This window comes from Festucalex cinctus, chromosome 1 (genome assembly GCF_051991245.1).
Source record: "Festucalex cinctus isolate MCC-2025b chromosome 1, RoL_Fcin_1.0, whole genome shotgun sequence".
NCBI lineage: Eukaryota > Metazoa > Chordata > Actinopteri > Syngnathiformes > Syngnathidae > Festucalex > Festucalex cinctus.
Window position 1 is genome coordinate 9572365 of NC_135411.1, and position 22306 is coordinate 9594670.

General features: G+C 39.2%; 1 long non-coding RNA gene across 4 annotated transcripts in view; it reads right to left on the reverse strand.

Annotated features, from left to right (window-relative positions):
• Positions 1-22306, reverse strand: part of LOC144014843 (uncharacterized) — a 35554-nt gene that overhangs the window by 7556 nt on the left and 5692 nt on the right. The window contains exons 3-4 of one of the 4 annotated variants that reach the window (XR_013282600.1): positions 12437-12488; positions 8326-10033 (exon numbers count right to left, since the gene is read on the reverse strand). The exons of 1 other annotated variant lie outside the window; for it this stretch is intronic. This is a non-coding gene — a long non-coding RNA (uncharacterized LOC144014843). Of the gene's footprint in view, positions 1-8325; positions 10034-12015; positions 12489-21347; positions 22082-22306 lie in introns of those variants that run through there. 2 more of the 4 variants (XR_013282598.1, XR_013282595.1) reach the window with 2 other exon arrangements.

Sequence of the window (22306 nt, forward strand, 5' to 3'; positions counted from 1 at the left end):
ACAACGTGGAGATGGCACGTTCGCGTGCCGACGTGCCTTGTCTTGCGGTCTTATTTGGATTTTGTGTATGCAAGATAAATGGGAGTACTTTTCATTGAATTGCTGTTTGCCGCATTACTTTCAATGTCTCGCGTGATTTAAAAGCTCTACGCTCAGAGTGTTGTTGGTGTTACTTAGACCTTGTAAACCTCGCTTTGCGGAACCCAACTGTTAAATCCAGACATGCTTTTATCTGCCTAAAAAAAAGCGGCCCGACATTGAGCACTCAACCAATTACGTCCTTGCCAAATGGAAACATGTCGCTGCGCTTTCTACCTTTTGGAGCATTATTACAAATGTAAAGGACAAAACTATTCCCCAAATTTGTTTGATTTCAGCTGCACAACTCGTAAAAGTAAATTACAAACATGAGTGTCCCAATTTCTACCAGGGTGCACAGACTCCAAATATATATATATTTTTTTTAACTAATGAAAGATTTGTTTGTGTTCTACATTGTTTTTTTGATCCATAGAAGCGTGTCGCTGTTCGGATTAGTCTCTTTCATCATTCTGAATAGGTCCCTTTTGTACTATTAAGCTTTCCTAAGCACGCAATGCTTCACTGCTCATTAAAAGCAAATAACATACTCGTTTGCATTGACTTGTTTCGGTATTTAGCAAACAAACTCAATAACTGCTGAGAAGTTTTGTGTTAATAACTTGCCCAAATGTATTCACAAACTCTGGAAGTCGTGCTATGATAACGTGCGAGAGGAAAATTAAAGTAATTATTTCCCTCATTTTGGTTTCCGGCTTAAACACTTGTTTTTTTTGTCAGAGAGTTGTTTACCGTACTTAATTGACTAATCCATATTTGGGGATTTTTTTTTGTCACTTTTCAGAGCTTTAATGGAGGACAGTTGAAGCTAAATAACAGCTTTAAAGAGGAAGTGAACCCCACATTTTTTTGACAATATGTTCTATTACATGTTATTATTATCACCTATTTTCTTAAAGGCCCGGTCTGCCGTTTTCACTCAGGAAAAGGCACTTCTTAAATACAGGACAAACAGACAAACTTCTTCTCAATTTACAGCTCTGGGTTTCTCTGAATGTCTGGTGGTGATTTTGTCCTAAACCCACACCCTGTACGCCTGTATTTTGGCATTTTGTATTTGTTTTGTAAACAGCGGGACGTTTTTGTGGAAAGACAGTGTTTATGCCAATCGCAGAGCGACGGGTGGCATGTCGCAAACGGGGCCGTGATGTCATTCCCGCGGCAACTTGACAGCACGCACGGATTTTTTTTTTTTTTCACTCACTCATTCACACATGCAAGCTTCTGTGAGTGAGTGAGTGAGCGGAAAAAAAAACAAAATAATCCATGCGTGCTGTCAAAACGGTAGACCGGGCCTTTAAGCTGAGCTGTGATTGGTCGTTGCCTGAACCCTGAGCAACTGTGATGTCATTTTCAGTGGATTTTGCTTCATAACTCATATTCCACAAACGTAATATTAATCAGAATGTCATGTTTAGACTAGTGAAGTAACATAACATAGTATTGTCAAGAAATGTTAAAGGTTGACTTCCACTTTAAGTGCATTTTATTACAGCGATGCAGCAAATTAAAACTGCTTATTTTAATTAACTACTTTCACACTGCACTTGAATATGTACGGTATACTTGGGTTCCCCTGGAAAACTTGCTCAACCTGGTAGTCAGGGACAAGCTGGGAACAAAATTCGACCTGCAAAAATATTTATTTGTTGATGGGGACGCTTAGCCTGGTAGGGTGACAAAAAAAAAAGAAAAAGAAAAAAAGCCTGGTGAACCACCAGGCCTGTAAAGCACTGGGGGAGGGGGGGGCACGGAGGCCTATACTTAGAACTGCAATAAATGTAAAATAGTGTACCATATTTGTTGTCATCCATCCATCCATCCATTTTCTTGACCGCTTATTCCTCACAAGGGTCGCGCGGGGTGCTGGCGCCTATCTCAGCTGGCTCTGGGCAGTCGGCGGGGGACACCCTGGACTGGTTGCCAGCCAATCGCAGGGCTATTTGTTGTCATTGATATTCAATTAATTTTAATGGGTAAAGTGAGATGTGTGTTTTGAGTTACAAATGTGGTCAAAGAAGGAATTAAGCTTGTATCTCAAGGCACCACATACTGTATCTATGAATCCTTCTTTTTGTATCGCAGCATGTTTTGTTTCATTTCTGGCTTCTATGAAACATTTCAACCACCGAGCCATTTACCCCGCAGGACGTAATGTGTCGAAAAACAACCGATGTTTGACGCTTGCGTTTGAAAATGTTGCTCATTCCAGGACACATGACAAAACAAAACAAGCTCAGCAGGCAGGGCTCTCGTCTTCCCTCCAGATTGTCCGGCACCAAATGAGAGTTGCCGGTACAGATTTAGCAATTCAAATAACCTCCGCTGTGTTTCGCATTAAGATGCGGCGTAGAGGAAAACCTTGATAATGGTTTTCATTTACCCCCTAGCCAGACTAATCACATCTGCATTGGTTCCACTCACCGCTCTGGCTGACACAGTGCAATTACCCACACCGGAACTAGAAGTGGCGGTGGAAACGGTCAGTGCCCTCATGGGGCCGTGTATTCGAAAAATTGAGTGTAAACAAATGACAGGTGATTACAGTATTATTATAATGTATTGTATTAAGTGTTTGATAGTTTTTTTAGAACAAAGTCTTAGATTGAAATGAGATCAAATTATTTCATTAAAAAAAAATGCTCAACATAACATTGTCTTTTTCGAAGTTGTATTCTCTGATGTAAAAATAAAATTTGTGTCTTTCTAGCACTTGGAATTATCTTTAAAAAGTCCACTAGGTAAAACATTATTGTGGCAAATGTCAATGTATGCTATCCTCGTCATCTCCACAATAACGTGAATCCCGCCCCCACGCCACCCCACACATCTCCGAATATTAACTTGTTTAATGCATCATTATGTTGCATATTTAACATATGTAAAATTAAGTGTACTCAAAGTGGCTTATCTTTTCCCACGAACAAAGAATTAAACAGTAGGATAATGGATGGATGGAAAACGGTTTATGCATCATGATTAATTCAAGGCAGCTCCTTCCGGTGTGTGCATCTTAGCCACTGGGGGCAGTACAATACAATAAATCAACCAATTTGATGCCAAATTATGCTTCAAATGACTATCTTTGTAAGCCATCCATCCATCCATTTTCTTCACCACTTATTGCTCACAAGGGTGGTGGAGGGTGCTGGAGCCTATCTCAGCTGGCTGTGGGCAGTAGGCAGGGTACACCCTGGACTGGTTGCCAGCCAATCGCAGGGCACACAGAGACTGACAACCATCCACACTCACAAGCACACGTAGGGACAATTCGGAGCAACCGATTAACCTGCCATGCATGTCTTTGGAATGTGGGAGGAGACCCACGCAGGCACGGGGGGAAAACATGCAAACTCCACCCAGGAAGGCCGGAGCCTGGACTCGAACCAGAGTTCTCAGAACTGGGAGGCGGACGTGCTAACCAGTCAACCACCGTGCCGCCCTCTTTGTAAGCCATAAGTTCAAAATCAAATGGAGAACGACCGATTACATAAATGCAAAGTTAGAGAGACAAAATGTAAACGTCAAGTCAAAATGGTGGTCAACTCGGTGGAAGGAAGATCTTCTCTCATTGAAAAGCAATGGACTTTGGAGTGTTGTAATTTTGTTTGTGATGATTATTTTGATTTTGAAATATGATGAAATGTTTGACTACTGTAACAATCTGCCTGATTTGTATGCTTGTCACGGGCAAAAGTAATACAATGTGTCGTTTGTTTTCATCGTGTAAAGGAAGCATTTGCATTGCGGAAATATCAGAAATGTCCGGATGTTCAAAATTATTAATTGCCAATATCTCAAAGATGTAAACTCCAAAATGGCTCAATTTCATCCCATTTCCAAAATTCTCATTGTGCTATTGTTGCATTGTTTGTTAGTAGGGATGGGCGAGGACCGATTCAAGGTGTCCGCATCAGGCCGATATCCGGCTTTATTTGAAGTTATGGGCACTTGTGACGACTACAAATGCTCATTTACTAGAAATTAGACATTAGAAGAATAGAATTGTCATTGATTTCATGTCATTTGAAATTTTTAGGAAAAACGCTGTATGGGGACATGTCGGTCTTTCTTTAAGATTATCTGTCAATATTTTTTGGGAGAACATTTTTTGTATCAAAAAGTACAAGCGGTATCGGTACTTCATATCATGTCAGTGACTCTTCAAGAGTTGATTAGTCATACTGGTGTGGGTCTGAAAAAAAGCGGTATTGAACATCTGTATTTGTTAGCTTGTAAAGCTAAGCTAAGCTAAGATAGTTAAATAATAATAATAATAATAATAATCGACCAAACTGGCTGGTATCTAAAAAAAGAAAACTCATAACTTGGGTCACTCAGTGCTCAGTGTATATGAAGGAACAAACATGCACTGTTTATTAAAAAAATAAAAATAAATAAATAAAAGCCTTAACCTTGGCCATTTTAAGAGCAGTTAAATGCACTGCTGTCTGGGACATGAATTCAAATGTGTTTTTACTGTTATCGACTTGTCTTAATAGCCTTGCAGTTGTGGTGGCACAAGAACCCGCCAAGAGCCGTTTGCAGCTAAAAACATCCACCAAAGGGTTTTTGATAATTAATCATTCAGAAGTGAAGGTTCCATTTGGGGAGAATGTGTCCATTTGCCGCATGGTCGAATAGCTGAATAAGTCAACAACAACAATGAGAGAGGATTTGTTCTTGGCTCAGCCATTTCTCAAAATAACCCTCCCCAGGCTAAAATTGATACGAGAAAGCGAGAGGAATTGTGCTGTCTATGAAATAATAAAGATGGAACACGGCGGTCATACTTTATTCAACGCCCGTGTTTTGGTTGCGTCAGAACGACTATTAATAAGGCTTCGCAATGTCTCATTTTATATCTTTTTACTTAAATCTCGATGCTAGCAGTATAGTGTATAGAGTACAGATGATACATTTTGTAACTACTGCAGTTGATGTTAAAGCATTTTATAAATTACCCCTTTTTACTTGTGGTCCTCTGTGGCTTGTCAATTCTAAATAAGAAAAACAGTCATTAAGTTCACTCGATATGATAATCTTTAACACATCAACTTTAGTGAAGAAGCGAATAGATAAAGGGTTGGACTGGGAACAAAATGCAATCTTCACCTCAGAGGCCTGAAGAACTCCACCATGGGGAAAGAAGGAAGCACAAGACAAAACGATAACAAGGGCACACTGATCCCCTTTATCCAAATCCGGATGTTCGTCTTGTTTGTACTTGCGTAATTACAACAATATCTGTATTCTTTCCATTGTTAGCAGAAATGGCTTATTAGGCCGACATAATTGTCAAACAATCTTTTCCCGAGTCATTAACAAGATGCTGACAAGCCAGTTTAAAAGGGTATTTGGGTTTTAACGATTGTTTTGAATCTGCTTTCTGAAGAGTTTTACTTTCTGCATGACCCTTTGTAACCTTTTCTTCAATTTCATCATAATCATAATAAGCCATAAAGATCAATCAATCAATCAAATCACTTTATTTCACTCTTTAAAATAAAAGAAATGAAAGGGGACAGAAAGAAGTAAAACTTGTTTTGTCTGCCCCTAATCAACACACACAAAAAAGAATCAACACAAAATCAATGACAGCAAGCGGTCAAGACGCTTTTGGTGTTAGAATACTACCAAACAATTCAACTGCATGTCCTTTTATGATATATATTTTTGTAGTAAATATGCTTTTATACATTTTTTAAAAATACAAATAGATTGAGAAGATTTTGCTTTACAATCCAAATTGTTCCATAGACTGACACCTTGAGTTGAAATACATCGTTCTTTTTGTTTTGTTCTGTATTTAGGTTTAGAGAAAATGTATATTCCTCTTAATTTATACTCACTTTCCCTTTTTATAAATCTACTTTGTATATTAACTGGTAGAATTTCACGGTAGGCTTTATACAATATTTTAAGGCGGTTAAACTCCATCAATTCATTAATTTTTAAAATCTTTAGTTGTATAAATAATGGATTTGTGTGGTCTTTGTATCCACAACCCAAAATAACACGGATTGTACGTTTCTGTATAAGAAAAATGGGTTCGCTCTAAGTTTTGGCAGCACACCCACACACTTCAATGCAATAGGTCAGGTATGGAACGATCAATGAATTATATAACAATAACAAAGCATCCTTGTTCAACGATTCTTTAACCTTGTGTAAAACAGCTACAGTTTGGGATACCTTAGATTTAACAGATCATTTCAAGCTAGAAATGTGTTGTCGATTTACTGCACCCATAACAATCCAGGATGTCACTCGTACTGGTTTAATGTTATTCTTTCAATAGTAAGTAAGAATAACCTTGCTCTCACAAGATGAATTCTCACGGTATTTGTGAGTTCACAAACTCCGGAAAATACATCTTGTACCGCTCCCGTAGATCACCGTCGTTTCGAACCACTGGTGGTTCGGACCAATCACAGAGCGACATTGTGTTTGGGGGCGGGATATGCAACTGTGACGAAACCAGGAAGCCAGCGCCGACGCAGGGGCTTACAAACAAAGCCAACATGGACGAATGGACGCTACAATTAATTCAACGCAGATTTACTCACCGTTTCCTTGTTGAATGTTGAACAGCGAGAGGCTCTTTGTGCATTTCTAGCTGGTGAAATGTTCGTGCTTTGCCCCCCTTTGACAAGAACGAACACGAAATGTTCACCCGTGGCCGTGATTGGTTAAAACAAACGTGTAGAATGTCGCATCGTCCAATCAGCTTGAATTGTCCCGCCTTTTCCCGACGAAATTACTGTGGAGGGGTAACTAGATATTGCCAGGTTAAAGTAGGACTGTATCTCGACAAAATTCACTACTAAGGATATCCAAACATCACAATATGATATTATCACGATACGAAGGTCACGGTGCAATAATTATCACGATATTGTGGGGAGGTTAGCGACACAAAACAAAAAAAAAGGCCACAATATTGTAAAAAAAATAATAATAAAAAATTAAAATGCGCACATACAAAAAAATACACATAATATTGTACTTTTGTACATTACAGCAGTAAAAAATATAAAAATATTATCAATATTATATATAAATAATATATAAACAATTATATATATTGAGGCACTTACTTGCTAATGCATGCACACATTGTGTTCCTCCACATATTGTCTCAGTTCACAAGCATATTATGTTCTCCTTCACCTGACCATTAGTGTGGATTTTAAACAAAGAAGGGCCAAAACATGCCTTGTGAAAATTAACCTGCACTAAAAAAAACTAGCCACCAGAGGGCACTAGAATGAAATCAACGCGACTTTTTCAACAGATGTCTTGAAATGACAACAACGATATATTGTGGCAGTTTTAATATCACAATATCACGATATTGCTGTTATCATTACATCCCTATTCACTCCTGACAAAAAGTTGGGAATCGTCGACTTTGAGATGAAATTTCTGCATGAATCTAAAGTGCACAATAACTTTTTAAAGGGTACCCAATCTGACCTTCAATGTTTCTGTTCTTTTTGGACAACTTGTTCTCTGACAATGAGCTGAACAGCAACAGGTGTTCTTTTGTTTTTTAAGTTTATTTACAAAGACATACACTTTTATGCCTTTCTGTGATTCTTCAGTCTCTCTGCACCTCTGTTGCAACCTGCTAATGGCATGCTGTGACACTCTAAGCTCAGTGGTCACTTAATGGTCAATTTATTGACCATTTCCTGGACTTGTTGTGAATTTTGCTGTTTAGTCCCTTGTTTGTACGGGTGTCCTGATCGCTCAGCTGGGTCCCAGATCGCCAACGAGTAACTTCATTTTGGAAGATCGGTGATAGGCCGATCCCTTTAACTCACTCCCAGCCATTTTCACAGAAACAGTCCCGTTCGCTCCCGGCTGTTTTACTGGATTTTGACTGATTTTGCAAGGCCCACAGAATATTGTGTTCTATTGCTATAAAAGCATGGAACCTATCAAAAGAAAGATTAAAGTCTCTTCTTTCATCAGGAAAAAAAAGTATGTTTCTATCTGTTTCCGTTTTGCAGCAATTAGCATTAGAAGACAGCAAAGTTTCATCAGTTTTCACAAATCTATTCAAAATTGTAAGTAATTGAGCTTTTTTTCTAGATTGCTTTGGTTGATCTCCTTTGCTCTGCTGCCACCCGCTGGCCGTTTGTGTAATAACTACCATTTCTGCAACCGTTCTTTGCAGTTGAGAGGCTGTATCAAAGCCTTCTCTACTCTACTACTACTACTACTACTACTACTACTCTACTCTAGCATAAAAAAAAACAAAAAAAACGTATAAATACGTCTTTGGGACACTTAGAACATGAAAAAAACGTATTTACACGTTATTGGGAGCAAATGAGTTAAATAAGACAGCTCTTTTGCACACCACAGCAGAGGTTCGAAAAAGTCAGCCATTGTCCCCTTCTGCTGTGGCGGAGCCTATCCCAGCTGGCTATGGGCAGTAGGCGGGGTACACACCCTGAACTGGTTGCCAGCCAATCGCAGGGCACACAGAGATGAACTGCATAGAACACATTATTGTCAAAAAAAATATTTTGGGTTGACTTCTGCTTTAACAAAGGGGGTAAAATTGATTGTTGATTAATCTCGTCTTGAACTAAATGAGGCAAACTGAAGGTCACTGGTTGATTGCATCCAGCAGAGTCACGAGTAGTTCTATCTCAACTCTGCTAAGTACAGAAGGACAACATGACCTCAGCGACGTAATGTTGAGCTACATCCACGATACGACAACTCAATCCGACAACGTCTCTGCCGACCGACATTGTTGAACAAAAACAAGGGTGCTGTCATGATCCATCTACTTGAATGCTAACTCACTCCTGCTCACCGGCTCTGGCACTGGCTCTGTTTGGGAGCAGCAACATGACTCTCGAGCTTGTCTCATCTGGTGTGCCATTGTTTGAAGACACTCACTTCCTTTAATGCGCCATTGGCTGTGCTCATGGTTCATTACTGAAGGTCTGATCATCCGCAAGCTCTCTGAACTTTCTCACTCCTTGGTCTTTTTTTGTCATGCTTAGCCAAAATGTTCTTCCCCTAAATAGAGGATCTTGTTAAAAATTCTGCATCTTTGCTGTTGCACAACCTTGAATAAAACATCACATAGATTCCTCCTTCCCTTATTCCTTCTATGTTTTCTTCACTCTCCTGATGGTATGCTGGTTGAGAGCTAAACACTGTGGCCCGCACCCCACTGATTTTCATCAAAATTGTATGGATCACACAATCTGCCTGTGGTCTTATAGCCAACTGCAATGTAAGGCACAGTTGGAAAGAAGAAATAGGCAGCTGAAATAGGGTGATACATACAGAATTATCTTATGGACTTTGGACAATTAATTAAAGGTGGTCATTTACTACTGCCGAGTTGACTATCTCTTCATTGAATCATGATGAAACCCAAGCTCTTTTCCTGCCAGAGAGATGTACATGTTCAATTTTATTCCCTCTACAAGACAACGGAGCTGGCCCTTCATAAACCCGACCCTTTTGTTTTGTTTGAATTAATCACCTTCAGTTCTTTCACAACATGTCTTGACAACAAAAGTAACCTGAATGATCTTGCCTTGTGGGCCCGTGCTACTGATTGGGATTTGCACGTTACGCAATTAATACATGGAAACCGAGCCCCCATCGATAAATGTACATATTGCGCGTGCAACGTGAGGGCTGTGTTAGCTGCAGGAATTGTCGACCCTGCGGCTGCCTCTGTGCTGACACTTTTCATTCCTGCCAACTAGTTCTACTCCTGCTGGGTCCCCATCCTGCGTCTGGATCAAGCGGCCAATTTCCTTGCACGGGTTCCAGAGTGAAGAAGAGGCCAACTTTGAAAGGAAGGAGTATCTTTGAGTCAGATTGTGGCCGCAATAGCTGTCAGTTTGGTTCATTTTTGTCAAGTATGTCCTCAGAATCGACCACAGGAGCACTAAAGCACACAAAGGAATGGTAAAAAAAAAAAAAAACACATTCTTCTATGGAAAATACTTCAAAGAGTACATCAAGAACTATTCCACCCCTGTTGATCTGTAAGCTGACTCGATAGGTGGCCTACTTTTGTTGTGTTTGATCGGCATTATGGCGTTATGGTAACCTTGCTCTCGCAAGATGAATTCTCGCGGTATTTGTGAGTTCACAAACTCCGGAGAATACATCTTGTACTGCTCCCGCTTCTAACCGCCATTCCCGAACCACCGGTGGTTCGGACCAATCACAGAGCGACATTGTGTTTGGGGGCGGGATATGCAACTGTGACGAAACCAGGAAGCCAGCGCCGACGCCGGAGCTAACAAACAAATCTAACATGGACGAATGGACGCTACAATTCTGTTCTCGCAGATTGACTCACCGTTTCTTTGTTGAATGTTGAGCAGCGAGAGGCGCTTTGTGCATTTCTAGCTGGTAAGATGTTCGTGCTTTTCCCCCTTTCGACATGAATGGAGATGAGATTTTCACCTGTGGCCGTGATTGGTTAAAACAAACGTGTAGAATGTCGCATCGTCCAATCAGGTCAAATTATTGTACAGAATGTCCCACCTTTTCCTGATGAAATTACTGGAGGGGTACCAGATGGAAATGTAATATCCATCTGGCTATTGCCAGGTTAGCATTATGGTATGATATAACCTTATATTGTTTATATCATTATTTTATTTTGTGGAGAATTGCGTCAACCTTGTCGCAGTTAAATAAGTAACACAACAACAGTCGTGTTCTAGTATGTTATCCTTTTGCCTAAAACTCCAGGCTTGACCAATCAACTCATACTTCATCCAAATGTTACATTATTGCAACCATCATTATCGGAATATAAATTGCTGTCCATATTTTGTCAGCACTAAGCAGACGCATCTTTGGTATTAGCCTATCATTTCATGATAAATATATCTATCCCATTGAGGGGGTGAGCGTTTCTGAGTGTTTGCGAAGGGAGCAAATATATACTCCTCGTTAGGGTTCGTCAGGTTTTGTTCAAGGTCACAAACATTTGCCAAATGTTGGCTAGACGCTTGCCAGATTTTCGCCTACATTTTTTTTCTTGTCACAAGGAAATAAACATGTTTAAATCATGTTCAAAATTTCCTTGCGACATGACAAACCATGGCGAACGTTTGCAAACTTGAACGAACTAACGAGAAATCAACATTCACTACCTTCAGAATCACTCGCAAAAACATTCCCCCCCTCAGTGGGATACGGGCCTATGTAATCGACTCAATAGGCAGTATCGATAATGAAATTGGAATCGCTAAATTCTTAGCAACTCTCATCTCTACTAATGACTTGTAACAAGATATCCATTCTGCGATTGGTTGGCAACCAGTCCAGGGTGTCCCCCGCCTACTGCCCAGAGCCAGCTGAGATAGGCGCCAGCAGCCCCCGCGACCCTTGTGAGGAATAAGCGGTCAAGAAAATGGATGGATGGAAGATATCCATTTGGAAATCACCTTTCCGTTACAGTAGAATCTCTATGTTAAAGTTTGCTGTGTAATGTTTTAACATTGTCAATGTATGTTTGTTTTGTAAATGTTGTAACCTACTTTTATTTTCTAGTCTTGTTAACTACAGTGTTTGTTAAGGCTTATAGGTGTTGTCTTTCCTTGTGTATAGCACATTGAGTTGCCTTGTGTATGAAATGTGCTATACAAATAAACTTGCCTTGCCTAAGATTGGGGCACTGGTCAACCTACTTTTAAAATGATTTTCAGCCTATGGAAATAGAAATAATTCATACAAACGGGTGCAATTGTTGCCACAATCTCTCATGAAGCATTATGGTGCTCTCTATATGTTCCCTGTGCTTGACTCTGGACCTATCCACGGTTTAGTGTCAACTGTGATAGACTTCAGCTGCCCAGCCAAAACCCTAAAATGTACAAGCAGTATAGAAAATGGATAAGTGGATAGATGTATCAGTTGGCATCAGTTTGAAATGTGCACTCCCAACACCTGCAGGACATAAGTAAAATGACTCAAACACAGTGTGAGCCATCAAGTTTGTTTCTCTCCGACAGTCCGTATCGTGCGAGTACTTCAGCCGTTAGCTTTGACTTTCTTTGCAGGTGATTTTACGCTTGCAAAGTAAAAGTAACACATCTCAAATCGTACTGTGAATGGACGGCTTTAGTCTGGATTTTTCCAGCTGAAGTTAGTGAAGGAGTTGAGCTGTCTGAGATTGAAAATCAGTATAGCAGGTGGAGGATCATCTCTGCCCAGGTGGGTAAGAAAGCTCTTCTTTCTCGGGTTTATTTTTGGCTTATAGTGGTGGGAGCATTTGTTGAATTGAAGGCTCAATGCTGACAATCTCTGATCAACCCTCCGATATACTCACACTTAGCCATTGCCTTTGGCGGCAAAGGTTCTTCAGTCCAACATCACAAGGACTGCCAGAGAGAGAGAGAGCGAGAGAGGTGAGTGAGCATTTGTTAAATCTCTTTCTCTGGGGTAATAGTGATACAGAGTTTAACATGTCTGCTGCAGATAGCGATCAATTCTTAAAACACGTCTTATGCCTGTCGTGATCAGTGCAGCTGGCTGGCCACACGTAACATTATTTCTTCTGCCGAATCAGAACGTGGTGTTAGTGTGCATATGTAGATAGCCTAATTCCAGCAAATCGTTAAGATACATACTGAACGTCATTTAAAATACTGAATTTGGCAGCTATTTGGAACATTCTAGGTTAAAACTAAATGCACATTCTAGATTAGATATAACAAAACAATATCTTCCTCTGAATTAAATTTTGATTGGGTATATATGTACACTTTACCCATTGTAAACGGTAAAACCTTATGGACAAAAGAAGATGCGTGTTAACAAACCTACCTGAAAATCTCCCATGGTATGTAAATAGGATTTATGTAAATAGCGTAAGTTTAACATGCATTGTTGGCATGTTAGATCAGCAGCTCATTTGATTCCTACTATCGTTTCTGTGTGATTTACATCTAAAACAAAAGCTCAAAGTGGATTTCATAAATAGTCAGGTAGAACACATGCTGCTTAAATGTAATCTGCAGGATTTGGTGCTCGGAGAAGCCATTTTAAACACGTGCTTCAGCATTCATGGTCCAAAGCCACCTATATTCAAAATTATTACATATGATAATCTCATATATTGTACATCAACATCAATATATAACACCACAACAAAATAATATTCAATCAATCACCAAATCAAGTCGCTAAAAAAAGTCAAGAATGTATCATTACTCTGCCAATGACCAAAATTTTACGAACACGCTACCGCCAGAAGCCTAAGGTAATACGTTCCGTTTATTGTTGGTGTTAGATTCCAAAAAATATTCACAATAGGCAAAGTCTAAGCAGAAAAACAGAGTTAAAATAACCACATACTGTAGTTTGAAATTATGCTAACAAACAATGCAAAATGCTCTAGACAGCTCTGTGTTGGTGTTACAGTATAACACGCAATTGATATTTGAACACTCACAGACATGTATTCTTTATCCTCTGCGAAAAAGACTATTTTATGACAGTTTACTGAGTCTCTTACAGTAGTTGTGAAATTCTTCTTTGTTCACATCTCTCTCGCTATCATAAAGCCCCGTGATGGCCAAATCACTCACACAATGTATATATTTTTTTAAATTAAATGTAAATAAATGTAACATTTTTAATAGTAATTAATTGCACGACTTCAAAAGTTAACTCACGATTAATCGCAAATTACATATCTGTTCTAAATGTACAATAAACTGTACAATAATTTTTTTCCAAGTTTTCATACTCACGTGAACACAAAAGTGGAAAAAATGTTAAACTAGTAGAAATATGGCGGCATTGATACAGTCATTTCATAATAATCCATAAAATAGTGTGAGAATTTAAAAAGATGCACTGCAAAAAAACGAGTGTGATATTGATTTGTGTTGAGGTCATTTTCTGCCCCTAGATGGCATAATTGCACTTGTAAGACATTGGTGACAGCTCAGTGCATTTTTCTTTTCATATGAAGAGCGACCTAATGTTTAACATGAAGTAACTTGTGAAATTCTGCACATTTTGAAATTGTAAAATACAATTTCAACTCTGTCTCCAGTCTTTACAAATATATGCATTATTCTGAAATTTATTACTGTTATTTTTTTTGTTTTTACATGGACGTGTCTGCTGCGTTGTGACTGGAATTTCCCCAGTACATGCTTTCCAAGTAAGGGTCGGTCATTAATCACACTTTTAAAAAAAGTTAGTGTCGTTAAAGGTACGTTAATCTAACTCAGAATTAAGGCACTAATTTTGACACCCTAGTAAAAACATTACAAATCGCGTTGTTCTTTGGTTTGGATGGAACAAATTACCGTATTTTCCGCACTTATAAGGCGCACCGCATTATAAGGCGCACCTTCAATGAATGACATATTTTATAACTTTTTCCATATATAAGGCGCTACAGTAGAGGCTGGGGTTACGTTACGCATCCATTAGATGGTGCTGCGCTAAAGGGAACAAAACTGTCAGATAGGTCAGTCAAACTATTAATCGATTACAAACCAACATTCTGACAACTCCATTCACTCCCAAATTGAATAAACAGCTGTTTTATTATTTTCTCTGAGGTAAAGTATTAGTATTAGCTAGTGAACCAAGATGGCGGGATCTTCTGCGCATGCGCGTCACCGATCGTGCAGGGTCACCGATACCGTCTTGACAGCGAGACCTGTTGCGGCGCAATATTGATCCATATATAAGGCGCACTGGATTATAAGGCGCATGGTCAGCTTTTGAAAAAATTGAAGGCTTTTAGGTGCGCCTTATAGTGCGGAAAATACGGTAGTACTTCTATTAATTTCAATGAGGAAAAATCATTTGAGATGTGAATGTGTTGAGTTCCACGGAATTAATTCAATTCGTATCTCAAGGTATCAGTGTGTATCAAATGATTGAAACGGTGAAAATAATTCACGTATGACCCCGATACTCACTCGGCTTGTCTGCTGTACTTTCGTCTTTCATCTACTACTTTTTTCCTTGTCTCTAAATAGCAATCAATAGTTATTATCTGGCCAGCTTCAAGACAGTCACTGCATATAGCCGCCATTCGGAGTTGATGGTGCTTTTTCATTATAGCTGACACCAGTCTAAACAAAGCGAGCCTATTTCCCTGCCACCAGACAAACACAGTCTCCATAATTGTAGCAGATAAAAGAGAGGCAGGAGGCAAAATTGACTTTCACGTAATGGGGAATCACTAACTCGAGACCACTCCATTTTTTTTTTTTTTTCTTCCACCACCTTTCTGTGAAGGCTGGGTGTTAATATCTTACAACTCGCCATGATCTGTCAATTTCTGCTCCAATTATTTAAATTATCTAGCTCGGTAATAACCATCTTATCATTTGTCATCGATCCACCTTTGTATCCTGCTGCTGCCTATAGGTCAATTTTTCCAAGTGTCAGTTTGTAGGTCAGTCGGCAGTGAGGTTGTTATGTTGGAACTGGGGGTTTTGTTTCATGAAATAAATAAATGATATCTGCGCAGTGGAGTGGAAAGCATAACGAATGGCGGTTGGAGAAAAGGCAATTTAGGGAGAAGTGCTCTGGCCTGCTGAAGGAGCAGAATGTGTTTTTTGTTTTTTTCTTCTTTTTTTTTTGTTTTTTATGGTGAAGTATAACCAATGCATTACAAAACACATCAGCGGAGTTTTATTGAAAAAGCCAAGTACCTCCTCGCTTCCCTCTATGAAAATGGGCAACATTATCATGGCCTACGTGGTTAGGCTATGACAGTCACTTTGAGAAAGTCTTGGGGGAGAGGCTTTTTTTTATTGCGGGGGCATGCAGACATTGAGGAGCTCCGGGTGAACGGCGGAGCAAGGGGTGGTTGTGTTTCAAATCACTTATGTAACACAGGTGATGATATGTTTCACAACGCGCAGCATGGGGCAGCCCACATACTGACACGCTGCTACTTTATGCACAGTATGTGTTACTTTACTGTTCATCATGTGCATGTTACTATATAGCCATCCAACAAAATGACAAAATATTTGCTCTCTTTGTCTCTCAATATCCACTTTTGTGCAATCCAAGTCTGGTCTCAGCATGCTTTCTATTGTAATTCAATATTGTGTCCGACTCGGGAATTAATTATAAAACAAAATTGAACATGTCTCATCTTACAAAACAATTCAATTTACAAGCACCCTCTTGGAACAACACATTGTGTTTGTAAGTTCAGTATTACCTGTACATCTACGTGTTCATCGTAGTTCAAGCATATGTAACAGAAATTGGAAAATAACTCATAAACTGTCATGGTTTGGGTTTTGGTTTGTTTTTTATTATTTTTTATTTTTTTGCTTTTGTCAGGGTTCTGTTTGAGTTTGTCATGTACCTTTAAGTTGCTGTTATGATCTGTTATGTTCTGCTTTCTTTGTGTGTCTCTCATCGTCTCGTTAAGCATTGTCCTGCCCACCTGTGTTTACCTGACTTCCTCGTGCCTGCCACTTGTGTCTTGCTCAGCTGTGTCTCAGTGTGTCAATTAGTGTGTGTGTATTTAGTCTCTTGTACCCCCTCTGTCTGTGTCGATTCATTGTGGTTTCCTCCCGTCATGCTGCCTGCTTTTGCCTCGAAGTTACCCTATGTTTTTTGTCTTGCTGTTTTTTTTTTTTAAATATATTTGTTTGTTAGCCAGATTTTTTTTTTTTTGTTGAATTAATTTTGTATTTTTTTTTCCTTTTTAACTGCCCCTCTGTGCCTCCACGTCTTGCTTCCCACACCTGAGTCCTCAACCCTCCATACGGTAACATAAACATTTACATGCAGTCAATAACCCTTTCAAAACCCGATTATTGCTAATATTTGAGTTTTGAAAAGCCACATAACATGCACAAAAACTCGAATATGCTCCGGTCTGTGCATCACAGTTCCGATGAGATCGATCACATTACCATTTCTGCATGAGTAACTCTGTCTACTCATGTATGTAAACGAATTATTACAAATATTTCAGAAACCGGAATTCCAACCTTAACTGTGATATTGATGTTATGTAAACATACTCTTTGACTCTGGCAAGGACTTGGTCGCAGTTTGTGTGAGCTTGACTAAAACTCAACAACAAGATTTAGTTACATATTGTCGCTCTCAGGCAGAAATCCGCATATATCCAAATATAGTTAAACATTTTGTCCCCACAAATCAATACTACTCTTCTTTCCATCTGTTATTTGTAAACATTATTAAGTTATACTATTACTAACCAGTTATTCTATTGATTATATATATTTTTTCAGTTACATAACAAATTGGTTATCGGAATTTCAACCTAAAATAAGGTCAATTTTGTTCGTGCCTTCTTCTTCTTCTTCTTCCTTTTCTTCATAATAATAATAATAATAATAATAAGGATAAATCATCCCACTGGCTGGCACGCAAGCAAGGGGATTGGGAATCCCACAAACCTCCATGCCGATTTAAGACATGCCAGATTTACTGCGGTCACAAAAATGGAACCCTAAGTGTCTCGGTACCTGAGGCTATAATGCAAATGGTAGCGACCGGAGGAACATTCAAGTACTGTACCCCTCTGAGTGTCATTCCGCTGAAAAGTTTTGGCATATCAATTTGGAACATATGTGAAGTTTGGATTATGGAGCAAACCAATGAGACTCTACACAGTTCCTTGGTTAATAATCTACTTTTAATAAGAATAAGAATGTTTTGCTACATTGTGTCTGTTACTACTAAAGTAATCAATGGAGCATTTTCAGCTATAAATTTGCAAAGGCTATTTTATTCCATGTATTATCCTCTATCCATTCAAGAATCATTTTAAAGTGACATGATTTTCAAAAAAAAATTATTTTTTTTCCATTCTCTTTCACAAAATTGTATTAGGTTCATATTGTATCTTGTAAAAATGATATGACGGCTTGTTAGAGTTGATAAATGGTAGGTTAGAGCCTCTCAAATGTTTCTGCTTCACCTTTGCTGAGATAGACTGGATTGTTCCCTTTTCCATTCATTTGGCTCAATTGTATCCATCTGATGTAACCATTGTTTGAAAACCAGGCAGGGCGCTTCATAGAAAGCCAAATAAAGTTGTTACACAGGAGAAGAGCGAAGCCTGTAATTCTCCACTGTTATTCTACGCTGCGGCAGTGTGGGTCCTTTGTGAAAAAGCAGTATAGTGGGTATAATACGGCCTTGGATAAAGCGTGGCTCTCAGTTCAAGGGGAATGAATGACAGACGCAGAGGCATTATCATATTAACACTTGGAGCTAGAGGAAATCTGCCCTTCGTGACAAAAAGTAGGCCACGTGCACAACATTGTGCTGGCAGAGACCATGCTAATAGAAAAAAAAAAGAAAAAAGTTTTATGTCCTCTACACCCTGCAACTCAATGTTAATGTTCAGTGTTTTAGTTGCTGCAAAACACAAAAAATGCTAAAAGTTTGACCACAATCCGTTCGGTAATGCTGGTCAAGCTTTGATTGTCTCAAATTTTCCCATTGAGATGACTGAATGAATATCATGTGGATTAGTAGACTCTAAATCAGGGGTGTCCAACATTTTTCATTTATGGGCCACATACAGAAAATCAGAAGCACGCAAGGGCCACATAATGTTGTGAAGAGAAATTGTGTTTAGTCCTAAAAATTGTACAAATATTTTATTTGTGCTTTTGCGTATTTAGAAAAATGCTACAGTATATAAACCCATTTATTTGTAATATGACAGTAGGGTTATTATAGTTTTGGAATTTTTCATTTTAGTTAGATTGTATTAGTTTTCAGGGTGGTTCTGTTAGTTTGTATTAGTTTAGTTCTTTAAAAAATGCTTAGTTTTAATTTAATTTGTTAGTTTCAGTATTATTTATTTATTATTATTATTATTAGTAGTAGTATTATTTAAATGTGTATTACTTGTGCGCAATATTTAAAAAACACCATGGGCGCAACGTCATCTGAAGGTGCTTTTCTATTGCCTAGATGACGTCACTTCTGTGTGACAAACTTTCAAACGTCATTTTTCTGGTTTATATTAAATTAAATCTACAAAAAAATTAGATTTAAAACCATCCCCAAAGGCTCATGCATTGAATTAATTACCAAAGACTAAAACGAAGGACATGTTTGCTATAATTATAGTTAGTTTTAGTTAGTTTTGTAAACATAAAATGCAGTTTCAGTTAGTTTTCGGTTTTTAAAAAGCATTTTCGTTTTTATTTTATTTCGGTAACAATATTGTTTTTTGAATTTTAGTTTTATTTTTTTCATTAGTTTTAGTTAACTAAAATAACCTTTAATGGCACCTGTTTTTCGATACCCTCCCTTCTTACTTTGACAATCTCCAAACATTTTTGTTTTATTTTATTTGAACTGAGTCAAATGCCATTTTTAACATATGTCATGGGCCACTGAAAAATGGACGGCGGGCCGCAAATGGCCCCTGGGCCGTAGTTTGGACACCTCTGCTCTAAATTGTCCATAAGGATGTGAGTGTCAATTTTCTATAGGAGGATCCTGTGTGACGTTTTGTTTATGTTCACGCGTTGCATCATGGGAGACTTGTGTGGCAAGAAGCAATGTGTTTTACATGGAGTTCAATGGTTTTTGTACATTCGGAGGAAGATTAAGAGAAGCAGATGGTTAATTCTTGTTTTGCCATCAAACGTACGGCCTGTCGGGGGCCTGATAAGTTTATCGCATTCCCACCGAAAGGAGCCACGAAGAGGGAAAGAAATGGCTTCAAAACCTGCGTTCCGGCTGATGTTGACGGGTTTTTGAGGTTCACTTTATTGCCGGTAAGTACTTATGACTACATATTTGTTTTTTGGAGAGGATTTAAAAAATTATAAATTTAGTTTGTGCATTATAAAGTCATATTGTTTTGCGGTCTTATTCAGGTGTTTCAAAGCACAATCGACAACCACCCTTACTTGTTCCTTGTCGTGAAATGGGATCCTGGATCGCTAAACCTGAAGGCTAAAGAAGGCCAAACTCAATTGCATAGGTTCCAGCTGACCCGCGACCGTAATGAGGTTAGATAATATGGAAAATGGATGGATGTATAATTCAAACGACCACTATGCATTTGTTTGTACAGTAGAAGATCCATACTGGCATCAAATCTGTACTCAACAGGGTACATGCACCTAGTACTTTAAGCCAAACCGAACTGTGACTTTTGTGAATCGTCACACCACTTGTTGCGGCACAAAAAATAAAAACAAAAACCTCTGAGGTGGTCAACAAAAAACGAATTGCAGTGTGCAAAATAAATATGCAGGTCGAATATTAAATCACTGATGGAGAGGCAAAAACTTCAAACTTCGTTTGACATCTGAAGTCGCACAAAGAACGAACGGTAAGCAACATAAGGCTCAGCTAATGTCAATTTTTGGTTAATGATCATTGTTAGCTGCGTAGTTAATGACACTGTAAACTCCCTGGTAACATGCCATTGCAAACACAGTAATCTGTTGTGTCCACTGCGGGTTCACTCCCTGATTCCTACTTTGATGGTCACCCGAAATAATATCATCTACAATGTTGTTCAATTGACTGGAAAGGACTTGAAACTCAAAGTGTAGGACTTTTGAATCGACTTGAGACTTGCCAGTCTTGACTCCGGACTTGACTTAGGATTTGTCAGTCTTGACTCCGGGCTTGACTTGGGACTTGTCAGTCTTCACTTGGTATTTGAATCGGGACTTGAGGGCAAAAACTTGAGACTTAATTCTGACTTGCAAAACAATTACGTTCTCCCACCTCTCACGTCCAGTAAGAAGGGTTTCAGTGGCCGACGTGCAGAGCGCACCTTCCAGGTCCAGGTTTACCCGCTCTGTCAGGCCACTGGACTGGGGATGAAAACTGGAATCCGCAAGGCTGGAGAGTTCCACCTGCACTTTGAAAATGCCCTCTAGACTTGGGATGCAAATTGAGGTCCCCAGTCAGAGACCAAGTCAGAGAGGATGCCATGGATGCGGAAAATCTCTTAAGTAGGTCAGCTGTCTCCGGGGTGGATGGCTATTTAGTACTTAGAGCAATTAAGTGTATCTTGGAAAATTGGTCCACCACGTTGGGAATAACGAATTACCACAGAACGGGAAGAGACCAGTCACGAAATGCAAGGCAATTTGAGAACATGGGTTGGAAAGAATGGGAAGCAGATGTACTGTAGTATACCAGCCAGAGGTTGAAATGACATCTTGCAGGCACAAAAGAGGCAGAAATTAATTCCTTTATGTCTTTCTTAAACTTGGGCCACCAGAACCTCTGAGAGAATCGAGTCCCTTAACGCCCAGGCGTCAAGCCTCCTTAGAACCATGCCCCCACTGAAGAACCTCCGGTTGGAGCTAAACGGGAACAGTTTATTCTTGAAGCCTTTGGGGACCTGCGACTCTCCTCGCAGAAACTGTTACGTTCTGAGGTTTGATCCCAAAAGCGCAGACACAAATAAGATTTTAAGTCTTTATTCGCATAACATCGAGAAGCGTAGAACAAACTTGACTAGATAAGAAACAATGAGAATGCATCGAGAATCATGAGACGCCAAACCCCACTTGGGCTGTGGAGAGGCACCGAGGAACAGAGGTAATAATCCGACAAACACAAACTTCTCGGTTTGGCTTAAATAGGCAGTGAATTGATCTGACTGGCTGTGGCTAGACATGTGGGTAACAGGACTGACATGGAATTATCTGATTGGTTGTTGTTGACCAAGTAAAGAGATTAAAGATTCTTGAAATCACATAGCTCCGGACATCACAAAGCATTTCTCCATTCGAAACCAGATGATGGTTACATCAGTTCAAAACAGACACTTGACCTCACGGTCATGACCCAAACATAACCCAGTCATGACAGAAACAGACTTCACCATAGAAGAGACAAACAAAGGAACAAGAAATCTACAGTTCAGAATCAGATAAGATAGGTTTCTGTGTTTCTCACTGCTACTGGCCTGGCCTTGACCACCCTGGATCACAAATGCCGAGTCCGCCTTGTCCGAGACAGAGACAAGAACAATTAAAAAATGCTTCCGATTACGACGAGACCAACACCAATCTCTACTATCATGTTTTTAAAAGGCTTTTTTTTTTTTTTTTTTAAAAGACTTTTTGTGCTTAATGTCAGACTTCTTCCCAGACCATGTTACGTTTATATTAGTGAGATATCCTCTTGACTCTATAGCACAACAAACGTGTTATGTTTCAGGGCTGCTGTT